Genomic DNA, 16,402 nt, shown 5'->3' with positions numbered 1-16,402 from the left:
TACAGGTATTATATAAAAAACGAAACATACATTTTAAGTGCTGTGCGACAATATAAACAAAAGCGTAAATACAGTAAAACAGTTCAGAGAATAGTAAAGACAATATTCTAAGTGACATCATTGATGAGTGGTTAAACAGACTAAGTGACATCATTGATGAGTGGTTAAACAGACTAGTATAAGTGAGCGTCTGACAACAATGTGTATGTTTGAGTGGGGAGTGCAATGATAATCATATACCACAGTATAGAAAAGGGCTACACATCGACACACACAGTATAGACAAAACGTTCCTGTGAGCGTATGGTTCATCCCCTCTTCATCCACAAAGGGCCACGCAAAGGACCCTCCCCCGATGGCTGCGACAGAAATGCCCTGAAGTTGTAAAGTTATGCTCTTCTGTCTTCCAAGACTTGGAAGTAAATTTCAAAGCGGGAAATTAATCATATTTTGAGTCAGACCGACTTCGCGATTGTTTGTTGTTTATACTAACGCTGGTGGAATAACACATGCTTTTCACTCAGGTAAGTAAGAGGCTCCTGCCACCATCTGCGTTAACAACAGTCTCCATTATACAACCAAGGTTATGAATGTATGTTAGTAGGCAGGTCACGCTAACGGTATAGCTTTTTTAAGTAGACGCTCAAACTTCGACTTGCTCTTTTCATAGTTATTTTAAAATCCTGCATCTAAAGTACAGGCATGCCTAGCCTACCATAGAATCGATTATTGTGGATAGAAAATTGCACTTGGTTATACTTTACATTTGTATACGGAATGTCTATAGAAATGTATTGTAGGAAACAGTGAGTCTATTTTAAGTATATTGATAATGGCGTAGATTCTAATAAATGACCGAGCCTAATACAGGACAACGTGTATAGCCTAATACATCAGTTTGGAAGATGGGTGACTGTAAATGACAGTTGATTTTACAAGTAGTTGTCCGAGTTTCTAAGGTACAGTAATACCAAACTACAGGCATGCACAACGAAATTATACCTTTTTCATTCTTATCGCATCAATTCAGGCACTTTATCAGAATAATATTTTTGGTTCATATTGCCCAGCTGTATGGTTTCGTGTGATGGATGTTTTTTGTGCATAGTAATAACATCTTTCTAACACTGAATCAATCTATTTTTTTTTTTGCTAGAAGGATTAGCCAATACCGTTTTGCATGTAATTTTGTATGGCGTACGGTTTAAGTTGTTTGAAAGATCCAGGTAGGCACCACAACCCGGCCCTCTTGTGAAATCAGAGACAATCCAGCAAGAAGTGCCACATCATTAAGGCACCAACATGTAAACGTCAATTACTTGTTTTTTTATATTTATCTTTATTGCAGCTCTGTTTATTTTCCTTCGCATTAATGTCGTTTTTGTAGTGATCAAGACAATAGGTTCATTCATTTTACTGTATATTTAATTATCTATAGGGAGATCCCCCTATTTACGAATCTGCTATAGATCAGTGTTAGTCAACTATTTAGACTTCACTGGTGTGTTACATAATGAAATAACACAATATTTGTACATGATAGAACACTACTTAAAAAAAAAACTAGAATAATTTAATATCATGATTAGATTACACTGAGACACAATAACATAATGTTTCTTATTTCCTTTGTGGGAATACTTGGGAACAGATTTTCTACATTGAACATTGTTTATTGCTTTTATTATTTTACAGTCATTTTGGGGAAAAATAAGAAAATGCATATATTTTATAAAATTTTTGAACAAGTAAATTTTTATTAAAAACTTTGATGGGCCAAAGCAAATCCCACTCAGGCCGGCTGTGCCTTAAGGACACCGATAATGTTAAAGGTTAACTTTAATGATAAATCAGTAGTTAAGTCATGCATGGACTAGGACACTCATCTATGACTTCCTGACTGGTCTATTGACTACTAAGACAGCTCTAGTATAAAACTGCTGTGCCGCTATCTATTATAATAGACATAAATGTGATATTCTGGCCCCATGACCTCCATTGGAGACTGTAGAGCATTGCATGTCAATGGGAGTGGCTCATTGTTATTTCCTTATGGCAAACAACCAGCCCCTGCGTCTGTTGTATTTTCATTTGTTTCTAAATATTTGTATTCTTAATTGGCTTTTAGGCCTACATTGCCCAGCAGAAAGGAATAGCCTTCTTGGTAAAAGCTAAAAACAGCTGGTGCATTTTCTACTTTGTGCACCCATTCCTAGCCAGGATAACAGCACCAAGTCATCTCCTATAACTGTTGATGAGATGTGCGGATACACAGGATCGTAGACCCTTCATCCATGCAGAATCCCTCCAGACTCTTCAGAGTCCTTGGTCCGGGCTGGTGAAATCTACCCTTCAGCTCAACCCACAGGTTTTCACTGGGGTTCAGGTCAGGGTACGGTATGATACTCAAAAGCAGTTAAACTGCTTATTAATGTCTAGGAATTCCCAGTCTTGTAAGCATGTTGGAAAAGCTGTTATTCAGCGTAATTTCTTTGTGAGATTTTGTCCGTTTCTGCAAGATTCACTGTGTGTTGGGGCAAAATAAACTTGTGTCCTCTTCCAGGCAGGTTCAGCACTGCTCCAATTGGTTTAATCTTCTTAATTATTTCCCTAATAGCAGAGATGGGTTTTTGGGGAATCTCCAGTGCCTAATTTATGAAGGTCATCAACCTTTTGTCTTATTTCATTTGTGGGTTCTCTGGCCTTACACTGACCTTAACTTGTCATTTACTGGACTTATCCTGAGCCACTTATAGGAGTGTATACATACAGGTTGACAGATAAATAATTGAAATGTGTGTTTCCTCATTTTTATGCCCCAGTGAAACAGGAAGACATGGATGACCAATTAAGAGTTCCTGATGATTCAGATGAACAAGAACAATTAAATATCAATAAGCAAGTACTTTTAGGCGATTTGGTTCATAAGAATGTGCCAATAATAGTTATGGAGAAAAATATTTGTTTCTTGATTACATATTTGTTTTCACTATAAAGCATTTTACCTAAATTACAATTTAGATTTCTCTCACATTTTACAGTGTAAGATCAAACAACAATTACATTTTACGTAGCTTTTTTTGTTCAACTTTACAAAGGGGGCTAATTATTCTGAAGGTCACTGTATGTTGTGGCCAGGCAAGATTCATGACTAATGGCAAAAAAATTTAGAGATGAACCGACTGTCCCTGTGTGACACATTGTGACAAGGCCTTAGTGACTGAGTCAACTTCCGTCATGTCCATGTGTGGACTATCAATTTAAAAACATACAGTAGGAACCAGAAAATGGATGATGAGTCATTTGGGGAATCTGACAAACCCTGCTGTTTAATATCTGTCTGACACATAGTGTTTCCATTAAGCTTATTATGTATTTCTACCAAAGAAAATGTATGTGTGCCTTTACTGAATCCCACTGAGCTACTTGAAACCGGTTGGTACTTGATAAGAGGGTTGATAACCTGACTACATAATTTGATCAGGATGCAAAACTCCTTCAGTCCATTATCTATAAAGGGAGGCTTTTGGTAGGTGCATAAAAACACTTTAACACTCAACACCTGAAGTTGACAGATCTGACATGTGATTTACACAGTACAGCGCTGTCACATGAACTTGACAACCCTGCTCTGCATGGTCCTCCTTAATTTACACCTGGATCCTTTCTCTGTCTGGTGGTCTACAGACTGTTACTTCCATCAGTACTGTTGATCTACATACAGATTGTTACTGCATCAGTCCTGATCTTCTACCGACTGTTACTGCCATTAGTGCTGTATGCACATTTTGGGATCACTTTTCTGTCTGTGGTCCAACTACAGATTCCTCCCATCCAGCTGGAGGTGATCTATTGCTTTCCTCTGTGTCTGGCCTCCTACAACCATCTGTTTCTCCATCTAAGAGGTGAAGTCCTGTATCAAGGTCTGGTGAGCCATTTTGGCTTGGGATTACACTGGACAGAGACACTAGAGCACACATAGAAATAGAGTGAGTAGAGATGTGCAAAATGGATGTAGATACATCATCTATTTGCTCTTCTGATTTTCCAAATGGCAGAAAGCCTCTGTTTAGAAAGGTTTATTGTAACGCCACGTGGAGTCACATGGGGTCTGTTTGGAGGCCAAGGCTTTCAGGACAGGTTTATACCAGGCCACACACCATTTGTGTGTTGTTAAATCATAGATGTGGATCTTTCCCTGTGTTTCATCCAGGCATGTCACTATATCGACACACAACTATGTTTGGAATAGAAATTCAAGCCAGCTGAGTTTCATCCTGCGGCCCACTGGTGGCTTTGTGTTCTGAAACTAAGCAGGGCCTGGTTTCCTGATAACGTGGCACTTACGACGGTTTAACGATACACGTAACCTTAAGATGGACTTTGTTACAATGGACTTACGCCTGTTGCCCAAACCATCACGTACGTCGCTCTTTATGAAGTTCATCGTAAGTGCTACGTTACGGACTTTTGGAATGGAATTAGGCCATGTTTGAGGTTTGGAATGGAATTAGGCCATGAATTGGTTTTCAAATATAGCCTGTTGCATTTCGATAGAGCTTGATTAGGGCAATGTTACAGCAATCAACACATGATTGGTTAACTGGGAATATAAAGCTTATTAAATCCATTATAATTGCTGGAAATAAAAACTCTGTCAGGAGTTTTGGGCCCCATGACAAAAAATCTAATTGGGCCCCCTCTGCGCAGCTGTTACATATTTTTTGGGGGCCCTGTCAGTCATGGGCCCTTGGAATTGTCCTAACTTTTCACCCCTATTCAGCGCCCCTGGGCACCAGCACCGATCCATCAAAGACCGTAGCCTACAATGTGGCATTTCAGACTCGTGGGCTTTAATTTTGATTATGTTTTCTTTATCCTCAATTGACAATTGCATTCAATTATATATTCACATCCACTCGTGCATGTATTATATACTTTGTCTAAATAAATTGGTCTAAATGAAAACTGTTTTGATAATGTTTCTATTGCCTTAATATTAACAGTTTGCGATCACTCCTCGCATATCGAGGGAGGCGCTATTTCACAAAAACAGTGAAACGTCTGTTACGATTGACTAAGGAGTGGTCCGGAGCTCTCGTTAATTAATGAGCGATGTTATGTGTCACTTGCGATGCTTTCGGGAAACGCACTGATAAAATAACGAGTCATGTACGTTCATCTTACGATCATCTTAGTGCTTTGGGAAAACGGGCCCAGGTCAGTGATGGTTGGCGCCTGATCGGGAGACCAGATGTTGCTGGACGTGGTGTTGGTGGCACTCTTCCCTCTGGTCTGAAGTTCAAATCCCAGCATTGTCTGTAGAGGGCTGTGACCTCTCTTCAATCGGTCCTCCTAACATCATGGCCATCTTAACACCACTATCTTCCAATTGACTCATTAACCGTCTTTCCTCTCCGTAGAACAAAATGACGGCCTGCTGTTGATCTGATGCAGAGATTTAGGACACACCAGTGCCATGCAGCTTCGAGGTCACTCATTTTTAGGAACCTAAACGGGGGTCGAATTGAGGGAAGAAAAAAACAGTAGAAAAAGTGAATATGAAATGAAGATATGTGGCCATTAGACAGGTGGTATATTCCTAGGACATGCTCATTCTAACCCCAATCAGATGGTATATTCCTAGGACATGCTCATTCTAACCCCAATCAGATGGTATATTCCTAGGACATGCTTATTCTAACCCCAATCAGATGGTATATTCCTAGGACATGCTTATTCTAACCCCAATCAGATGGTATATTCCTAGGACATGCTTATTCTAACCCCAATCAGATGGTATATTCCTAGGACATGCTCATTCTAACCCCAATCAGATGGTATATTCCTAGGACATGCTTATTCTAACCCCAATCAGATGGTATATTCCTAGGACATGCTTATTCTAACCCAAATCAGATGGTATATTCCTAGGACATGCTTATTCTAACCCCAATCAGATGGTATATTCCTAGGACATGCTTATTCTAACCCCAATCAGATGGTATATTCCTAGGACATGCTTATTCTAACCCCAATCAGATGGTATATTCCTAGGACATGCTTATTCTAACCTCCATCAGACGGTATATTCCTAGGACATGCTTATTTTAACCTCCATCTGATGGTATATTCCCAGGACACGATTATTCTAACCCCATCAGATGGTATATTCCCAGGAAATGCTTATTCTAACCCCCATCAGATGCTATTTTCATAGGACATGCTTATTCTAACCCCCATGAGGTGGTATATTCCTAGGAAATGCTTATTCTAACCCCCATCAGGTGGTATATTATTAGGACATGCTTATTCTAACCCCCATCAGGTGGTATATTATTAGGACATGCTTATTCTAACCCCCATCAGGTGGTATATTCCTAGGACATGCTTATTCTAACCCCAATCTGCCCTGCAGCCTTGCAGACAATCTGGATACAGCTGCAGCCCTGGACAGCGTGGTTTTGGCCGCTTTCTCTTCTGTTTGTTCACTATTACTGTGAAAAATTGACAGTTGCCATAATGCCCTGATTCAAATCAGCCTTCAGTTGAGGTTTGGAAAAAGGTTTGCTTAGGAGGTGACTAGAAGGGGCTAATGGAGTAACCACAGTATATTTGTATTTTGGTGTCTTCGGAGCTGCTTGTGTTGTTGGTTGATTGGGTGGGTGGTGTTTGGTTGGGAGGTTGGTAATGTTGAGGGATGGTAGAGACGTGTAATTAAGATTTGGGGGTCTGTTCTGGTGCCTCTGGTTTCATGCGGTTTCTATGCAGGAAGGCTATAACAAACAGAAACCTGATCTGTAGTGGGGACGACGTTCAGCCCCATTAAAACGTCCCATGGCTTCAGTAGGCTGTCTTGCTTTTCAGTGTCTCTGTGGTATAATGGTTATGTTTTCTACTGCTGTTGCTTTGAGCAGCTGGTGTTAGGTCATTCATGTAAATGAAGCAAAGGCCTTTTATTTTCTCAACTTTTGGACCCTACATCATATTTACCATTTAATGTGAATACTGCATGTGAATAACTAATAAATGTCTGTTATGTCATGCTTGGCAACCCATTGAAATTGGTGGAGTCCCACTATGTTTTTCCTAGTTCCCAACCCAGTGCCAACCCAGTCCACCAGCTGTGTGGAGCAGTGACCCTGTGGACCATCAGTCATGCTCTTTATGAGATCCCTCCTCTCACAAACATTTCCATCATTCAGGTCAGGTACTAAAGAGGAGATTTAGTCACAGAGTGCGAAGGCTGAGTCCCTTGTCAACATCCCCATTATTCAAAACACCATACCAGTCTGGAGTCTGGAAAAAGCATATATATCGTACATACTGTAATGGAGAATCCTGCATGTTAGAATCCTAATGGATTTGCTGTCTAAAATCTGTCTTCAGCAATGCCGGTATGGGTGTAGTGGTTTTGATAGAGGAGCTTTTTTTCTTTTCACCCATCCGAATTCCCACCTCAGTTGTATTTACTTGAGGAAGGGAAGGATGGCAGGAAGACCTGGGTTCACAGGAAATATGTTTCCTATCTACTTCCTATTGTTGTCCAAGCTCTGTCTCTTTGAGCTCCACTGCGATTGAAAGAGGGAAGGAGCTTGGAGAATGTGGATTTACTTCTGCAGGTTTGGGAAACTAGATTGTTTTCTGCACTGTCAAATGTAAAACATTTTGTTTAGTTTTTGCATCATGGCAGGGAAACAGGGCAGAGCAAACCAGTTTCTAAAGGTTGATTATCCCCTCTGTTTAATGAGACATGCTCAGGAGTTAGTCAGTGTTGGTTGGATAGTTGAATGACAGTTGAATGACAGTTGAATGACCGTAACCCCCCAAACCTAACCCATATTATATAATGGAGATTTCTGTATCACATTTGAAGGGTGCATTTGGAGCAGTAAGTGCCAACAAAGTGTTTATAGCATGCTAACTACAAGGAAATGCTACCTACATACATTTTCTATTTAGCATATTTTCTTTTAAGTGCAACACGATGATACTCTCATCTCTACCATTTGGTTTCTGTTATGCACACAAAAAAGTGTTCCATTTGTTTGCATTTTCTCTAAGTGGTTGAGGTCATTCCCAAAGAGGAAGACATGCACCTGGCCTCTCTCCTTCCTCCTCTGCCCACATGTTATTTGCCCAGGACGTCCTGCGTGATGGTGGTGGGGTGTATCTGGCCCTGGTCTCCAGTTGCCCCCTGCTTTCCTGTTGTTTTGAGCACACATGAAGGTGTCACACTATAACCTCTGCTGTGACAGCATTATTTTTACCATATGACTACGCTTGGCAAGCATAACCTGCACATTTTCCTCTTGCCTTTTACAGACTCTACTGTATTATGTTGTGGAACTAACTAACTAATGAAGTGGAAAATGTTGTCCTGCCAGGTATAGGTCAACAGAGGCCTGCAGCTGTGAAGAGCGAAGTTGTGAAGATAAAGCACAGAAACCATTTTGAGGGTTCACCTTCAGGGTAGCACATGACACGTGGCCCAAGTTCTAAAGTTAAAAAAAAATACAAAAAAAAAACTTCCAGATGCTCAGAATGAGCCCCATCTGGAGAGTTAGATTTTTAGTTTCTGTAAAGAAAAGGCTGCAATGAAATAATTACAATAATATGGAGCAGATTTCCGTCTCTCCCCCCAAAAGGATTTGCACCATAGTCCAGAGGCAGGCCAGTAAATCAGTTGGGTTTAACTAAGAGGAATTTACTGGCCCAGATTGGACTTCCTGGAAAACCACAGAACTAGTAGAGAAAGAGACAAATACCTACTAGTCAGTCTCCTTCTTAGTTATACTACTGGCTACTATGAAACTGAGTTATACCATCTCACTGAGTTGCTAGCATGTCACTGTGCCCTCTACAAGTCCAGTCATCTAGTAATAAGCAGACCGGGAGATGCTTTTAAATGCTTGTCTGCCTGCACGTGTGTCCCTCTGCATTGTGCCTAATGACCTGAACCCATAACCTGCAGGCCATTTTCATTTAGGGGCTGAGCTTCAAACAGGAAATTAAGCCTGTTCACGTAAATGAAAAGACGTAGAAACAGTTTCTCCAACACCTACCCAAATGGGTTCCATCTTGACCGTCTCTCACAGGCTGCAAATAAACTTACCAGTCGGTCACATTAGAGGTGGCCTCTGGGTTGAAAGCAGGTGCGGAATGTACAATAGTCTGTTATCGCAAATGGCTCCCAGTTTCAAGGAGTCTCTTTACATCCTGTGAGATACTGAGATTTAACCATGTGTCACTGAAAAGGACACTGTGTCAGATACGCAACCATTGGTCGATAAAGGGTTCATTGAATGAATGTACATGCTACATTTAATGTGGAAGAACTGCATTTTTATTGAATCCTTGAGGTATCTAGTTTTTTGGAATATTTGAATTGCAACGAAACCCATCATGAATGACCTTGCCTGGTGAACCAAAATGAGGTTGTCCTGTAACATCCAAATCTGGGTTACTGTAACCGACTGGGGCCTGTGAGTCCTGCTGAGACGTTAGCCTTACTGCTAGTCAATGTAGAAGGGGTTTCAGCTATACCCACTGGAGAGGGGACTCCAGTACTGTGCTCTCCGGACTGGATTCAGCCAAGAGACATGACATAGTGGCTGGTTACGTAAGTGTGGAGAAGGGCGAGTTTGGCCTCCATGAAGTCACCGTCTCTCGGTGTACACATCCATGTTTTCTGAAGCCCAGTCCTTGTTTTCAGGCCACATCAGCATTTCCTTATGGTGGCCTTTATTCAGCTGCACTGCTGCATTACAAACAATGATCCATTGGGTTTTGATTGAAAGGCAGCAATGCTGAGGAAGTATGTAAGATATAGGCAGAGACTGTTATTGGATTAGCCATTAGTTGTACTGTCAGAGTGCACAGGGCATGTGGACTTTCAGTCTGGACGTGAAGGCATGGCTTTTTGCTACTTTTCATGAGATGGTGGATTTTATATATTGTGACAGAAGTCAGGGCCTACATTACACATCATTACTGTCTTTTTGTCATTTATCTTAAGAAATAAGTTGAACTAGTTGCCAGTTGATTAATATTTTATGAGTTGTTAATAAACAGATAGTTGTTGTTTTACTTTTGTGATATTTTTCTCAAATGCCAACTCTGGGAAACAACACTAAAATAAACAACAATAAACGGTTTAACTGATCAGTGTTCATAAGGAGAGGGATGTGAAGAGATATAACTTGTTGATGTGACATAAGGAGTCGGATGTGTAGAGAAATTACTGTTGTTTGATGTGACAAGAAGAGGGATGTGTAGATAAATTACTGATGTCTGATGTGGCATAAGGAGAGAGATATGTAGAGATATGACTGGTATTTGATGTGATGTAAAGACAAGGCATGTGTAGAAATATGACTGGTGTTTGATGTGACATAAGGAAAGTGATGTGTAGAGATATGACTGGTGTTTGATGTGACATAAGGAAAGTGATGTGCAGAGATATGACTGGTGTTTGATGTGACATAAGGAGAGGGATGTGTAAAGATATGACTGGTGTTTGATGTGACATAAGGAGAGGGATGTGTAAAGATATGACTGGTGTATGATGTGACATAAGGAGAGGGATGTGTAGAGATATGACTGGTGTTTTATGTGACATAAGGAGAGGGATATGTAGAGATATGACTGGTGTATGATGTGACATAAGGAGAGGGATGTGTAGAGATATGACTGGTGTTTGATGTGAAATAAGGAGAGGGATGTGTAGAGATATGACTGGTGTTTTATGTGACATAAGGAGAGGGATGTGTAGAGATATGACTGGTGTTTGATGTGAAATAAGGAGAGGGATGTGTAGAGATACGCCTCTCATACGACTTACAGGCTCATTGTTTTCGTTGCACCAAGGTGTTTTCTTTCATTCAATGACTTGGAAGAGCGTCATAGCATGTGTGAGATGAGTAAAGGGCAAGTATAAGATCCCAGGATTGTAGGATTTCATGGCAGGAAGAGGAAAGGGCAGTTCTGAACAAACAAGCTACTGATAATGTTTCATACTGCAACACCAGAGCAATCAAAATTCCTTGTTATTGGTGTCATGAACATCAGGATGTCTAGAGACATAACAAAAATTATTAGATATTTAGGAACGATGTAGTCGTTCCTGAATTTGCATTGTGTCATTAAATGTCAGGTTGCAGGTTATTTTTGGAGAATAATTATGTTAAATTAATCAGGTTAACAGGTCAGGATTGGATTGTGAATGGGGTTATAACTTTAGAGGACTGTTCTGTTATACTAACTGTCCTGAACAACTTGGCTCCACACTGGATGTCCACTCACCGTACATTCACATGGCTTAGAATAATACCACCTGATTATATGGTCATTGCATGTGCAGTGAGTCCTGAGCTGTTACTGGAGACTTCTCCAGATAATGTCAATGTTGAGGTCTTTTTATGTGTGCATTTACAATACAAGCCTGTGTTTTTTTGGTTTTGGTTTGTAGAAAACCTTTTAATTTTTTACAAGTCTGTGCGTCTCTGAACACATTTTGATCCACAGGACATTACAGCACATATAATTACAGCTCTGTATGGTCATGTTCCTCCAAACCTCAGTCAGGGCCTCCATTTTGGGTACTCCACCATTTCATAGACTTATCATTGCGTAAAAAAGACTATTGAGACAGTGAACTGTACTTTTTTAAATCAGAGCTATGTGTCCTTGTTGGGTGTGTTGTACGTACACGTGTTTGTTCTGGCTTGGAGTACTCCTGAGTGTTTTGTGTTTGTTTGTGAAGACCTCTACACTTTCCCTGACCAATGAAACCACAGCCACTCTGCCTGCGGTTATGCTGTAGTGTGTGGAGGCAGTTTACACTGGCTGGCCATCTGCACACGAGAACACACAACCCCTAGTGTGGCACACTGCCATAGAGATGGACTCCACTTGGCCAAACTCCCAAAATAACAAGAGAAAATGTGTCAGCGCAACACTTTTCAGTTGGCCTGGAATTCATAAGTATCTTATCACATCTATAAATTTGGTGGAAATGGCCACTCATGAAAAAGCTTCAAGTGTTAGCCTAACAACACCATAAGGCATTCCATTGATGATTGCTCAGCTCTCAGCCCAGCTTATGTCCCAAAGGCCCAAATAAACAGCATTACCATGCTAACCTTATCATCCCTACCTCTGTTACCCATTTCAGGCTGTTCAGTGTCGTTGTAACAACAGCGTCTATACGCTGGAATCACATGACTAACATTACAGAAATCACAGAGTCACAGAGTCCAACACAAACACCCTATCTTCAGTTTATCAGACTGCTAAAACAGCTCTGTAAGAGGAGAGGAAAATATGTGGCCATCACATAGAACTCCAAACATCTGAAACAGTCTTGTTTTTCTGCTCACTTTGATCTTAAAGGTGTAGCTAGCAAGAATGTTGATTTCCACTGGGACCAAACGTCCCTGACAGAGTAATGGGGAGTTGTGGACACATCCTGTTATGTTGTGTCTGACTACAGCTCCAGGGCCTCAGTATGTAGGGCAGAAGAAGGATTATGGAAGAATGACAGAGTTTTATTTGTTGTTGTTTTTTCACAACATCTACTCTGATTTAACCAGGAACAAGGATTAATTCTCCCTCCTGGTAACTAAATAAGGGCTGCCAGATCTGAAACATCTTCAACTTGACTGTAAAAGGAAGACAACCGTTAAAGGTGACTGTTTTTATTTCAGGTCAAAGGTCAAACTTCAGGACCTCAGAGTTAATTTGCAAAACAGGAGACAGCACACCCTGCTGTCTCTGAGCTCACTCAGCAAAATGTAACCTTCTGAGAAGTAGCTCCCAAAAGGAGGAACCCCTCCCTTGGCTTCCTAGAGCCTCCTGTTGTTACATTAATCCCAACGGCATTTGAGCTGTGAAGACTTTCCACCCACAACGTTTCAGATTGATGTGGTCGTTGTGGTCATGTGGTTCGATGCCACCCTAATGTATGACGCCTCATTGTAAATACAACAAAATGTGTCACGTTCAAGAAACAATTACATTTTTAATGAGTTAACTTGAGAAATGGACCAACGGACCAGTTATGTGTCACATACATTTGTGGTTTATGATTTCTGAAAGTAAGGATTGTAAAGATGGGGTGTGTGTGTGTAGTTGTTCATTCATTCTCCATCCTGCCAGTATGTGGCTGATGGTGTTTCGGCCACCAGCCCCCATCGCAGCGACTGGGGAGTCTGTGCCAGCCTACTTGTGGTGGAACAGCTGAATCCCGCAAGCTCCCAAGAGACAGAACCCCAGATGCAAAGAATTATGGTTTTAATAAACAATTTACCGTAACTGTGTTTTAATGGAGGGGAGAAGGGGGCGGAGCAAATGTTGCGGAGTGACACAGCAAGGTTTTTATTGCATGAAAGTGTATATCACTCCCAGCCTTTTTGCAATTTTATGGATTGGTTAGTCTTAAAGTGTATATATAATGGCACAAACTCTATAGCCTAAAAATGTCATATTATTTTCTGAATAGGCCCTATTGATATCACAAATCATGAGAATTGACAGAATGATTTGGCTAAATGATAAGCATAGAAAATAATTTTACGGATTGTTTTTTAAATATATAGTACCACTAAAAAGTACTTCTCATTCAAAGGTTTTTCTTTATTTTGACAATTTTTGACATTGTATAATGATAGTGAAGACATCAAAACTATGAAATAACACATATGGAATCATGCCGTTACCAAAATAAGGTTAAACGAATCAAAAGTCATGCACTACTGTACAAAAATGTGGGGTCACTAAATGTTCTTGTTTTCAAAGTCAATAAAAAGAAATCTGTTTGTATAACTTCATATTGATCAGAAATACAGTGTACACATTGTTAATGTTGTACATGACCATTGTAGCTGGAAATATATCAATTGGTTTAGGCCCATTATCAGCAACCATCAGTCCTATGTTCTAATGGCAAGTTGTGTTTGCTAATCCAAGTTTATCATTTTAAAAGGCTAACTGATCATTAGAAAACCCTTTTGCAATTATGATAGCACAGCTGAAAACTGTTGTGCTAACTAAATAAGCAACAAAACTGTCCTTCTTTAGACCAGTTGAGTATGTGGAGCATCAGCAGTTGTGGGTTTGATTACAGGCTCAAAATCGTCAGAAACAAACTTTCTTCTGAAACTCATCAGCCTATGCTTGTTCTATGAAATTAAGACTATTCCATGCAAGAAATTGCCAAGAAACTGAAGATCTCGTACAATGCTGTGTATTACTCTCTTCACAGAACAGTGCAAACTGTCTCTAACCAGAATAGAAAGAGAAGTAGGAGGCCCCAGTGCATAAATGAGCAAGAGGACAACGTTTCAGAAACAGGTGCCTCACAGGTCCTCAAATGGCAGCTTCATTAAATTGTACCCTCAAAACACCATTCTCAATGTCAACAGTGAAGAGGCGACTCCGGCAAGCTGCCCTCCTAGGCAGAGTTGCAAAGAAAAAGCCATATCTCAGACTGACCAATAAAAAGGAAAGATTAAGATGGGAATAAGAACACAGACACTGGACAGAGGAAGATTGAAAATAGTGTTGTGGACGGACAAATCTAAGTTTGAGGTGTTCGGATCATCAAAGAAGAACATTTGTGAGATGCAGACCAAATGAGAAGATGCTGGAGGAGCATCTGTCAAGCATGGTGGAGGCAATGTAATACTCAGGGGTGCTTTGGTGGTGGTAAAGTGGGAGTTTTGTACTTGGCTAAATAGCCCTTAGGCTGCCTGGAGGTGTGTTTGCTGTCATTGTCCTGTTTAAAATCAAAGGATAGTCACGCTAAGCACAAACCAGATGGGATGGTGTATTGCTGCAGAATGCTGTGGTAGCCAAGCTGGTTGAGTGTTCATTGAATTCTAAATAAAACACAGAAAGTGTTACCAACAAAGCACCCCAACACCATCACACCTCCTCCATGCTTCACAGTGGGAACCACACATGCTGAGGTCATCCGTTCACCCACTCTGCATCTCACAAAGACAGAAATCTCAAAAGTACAGCTTTTCACCGGTCTAATGTACATTTCTGATGTTCCTCTTCTTTAAATTGGTGTCCATCCATACTGGTGTCTTTGCATGAATTCAACCATGTAGGCCCGATTCACACTGTCTCCTACGAACAGTTGATGTTGAGAAGTGTCTGTAACTTGTATACATTTATTTGGGCTGCAATTTGAGGTGTAGTTTATTGATTTCTGATGCTAGTACTGTAACTCTGATTTACCTATCCTCTGCAGCAGTCTTTCTTTTCTGAGGCAGTCCTCATGATAGCCAGTTTCATCATAGTGCTTGATGTTTTTTGGGCTGCTCTCGGAGAGCCTTAAAATGTCTTGACATTTTCCAGATTGACTGGTGTTCATGTCTTAAAGTAATGATGGACGGTTGTTTATCTTTGCTCATTTGAGCTGTTCTTGCAATAATATGGACTACTACAGTACAGACATCATGATGGTCTTCTTATTATGGGCTACTACAGTACAGACATCATGATGGTCTTCTTAATATGGCCTGCTACAGTACAGACATCATGATGTTAATATGGCCTGCTACAGTACAGACATCATGATGGTCTTCTTAATATGGACTACTACAGTACAGACATTGTGATGGTCTTCTTATTATGGACTACTACAGTACAGACATCATGATGGTCTTCTTAATATGGCCTGCTACAGTACAGACATCGTGATGGTCTTCTTAATATAGACTACTACAGTACAGAAATGATGATGGTCTTCTTAATATGGCCTGCTACAATACAGACATCTGGATGGTCTTCTTAATATGGACTACTACAGTACAGACATCATGATGGTCTTCTTAATTTGGACTACTACAGTACAGACATCATGATGGTCTTCTTAATTTGGACTACTACAGTACAGACATTGTGATGGTCTTCTTAATATGGGCTACTACAGTACAGACATCATGATGGTCTTCTTAATATGGACTACTACAGTACAGACATCGTGATGGTCTTCTTAATATGGACTACTACAGTACAGACTTCTGTTTAACAACCCTACCTTTTTGCAACACAACAGATTGGCTCGAATGCATGAAGAAGGAAAGGAATTCCACAAATAAACTTTTAAGATGTCACTCTTGTTAATTGAAATGCATTCTAGGTGACTACCTCATGAAGCTGGTTGAGAGAGCATAATGAGTGTGCAAAACTGTCAGGAAGGTAAAGGGTGAATCACCGGTATGAAATGTATTTTAATCTGTTTCTACAGTAACTTTTTTGCCAGACCTTGTAAGCTTTTTTGCCAGCCTAGAATCTCTTACTGACTGACTGACTGAGTGAGTGCCTGACTGACTGACTACCCCTTGTTAAATAGCATAGTAATTAGAGACACAGACTACAGAGCTAAAGG

General features: G+C 40.4%; 1 protein-coding gene across 3 annotated transcripts in view; it reads left to right on the top strand.

Moving 5' to 3' along the window:
• Positions 1 to 332: 332 nt before the first annotated feature.
• pear1 (platelet endothelial aggregation receptor 1) overlaps positions 333 to 16,402 on the top strand; it is a 37,409-nt gene continuing 21,339 nt past the window's right edge. For all 3 annotated transcript variants that reach the window (XM_010905902.5, XM_020041305.3, XM_020041306.3), the window contains exon 1: positions 333 to 524. The gene's annotated coding sequence lies outside the window, so the exon portion shown is untranslated. The remainder of the gene's footprint in view (positions 525 to 16,402) is intronic.

The sequence above is a fragment of the Esox lucius genome, chromosome 20, assembly GCF_011004845.1.
Source record: "Esox lucius isolate fEsoLuc1 chromosome 20, fEsoLuc1.pri, whole genome shotgun sequence".
In the NCBI taxonomy this organism is placed as follows: domain Eukaryota; kingdom Metazoa; phylum Chordata; class Actinopteri; order Esociformes; family Esocidae; genus Esox; species Esox lucius.
This window is presented reverse-complemented; position numbering and strand designations above follow the sequence as displayed.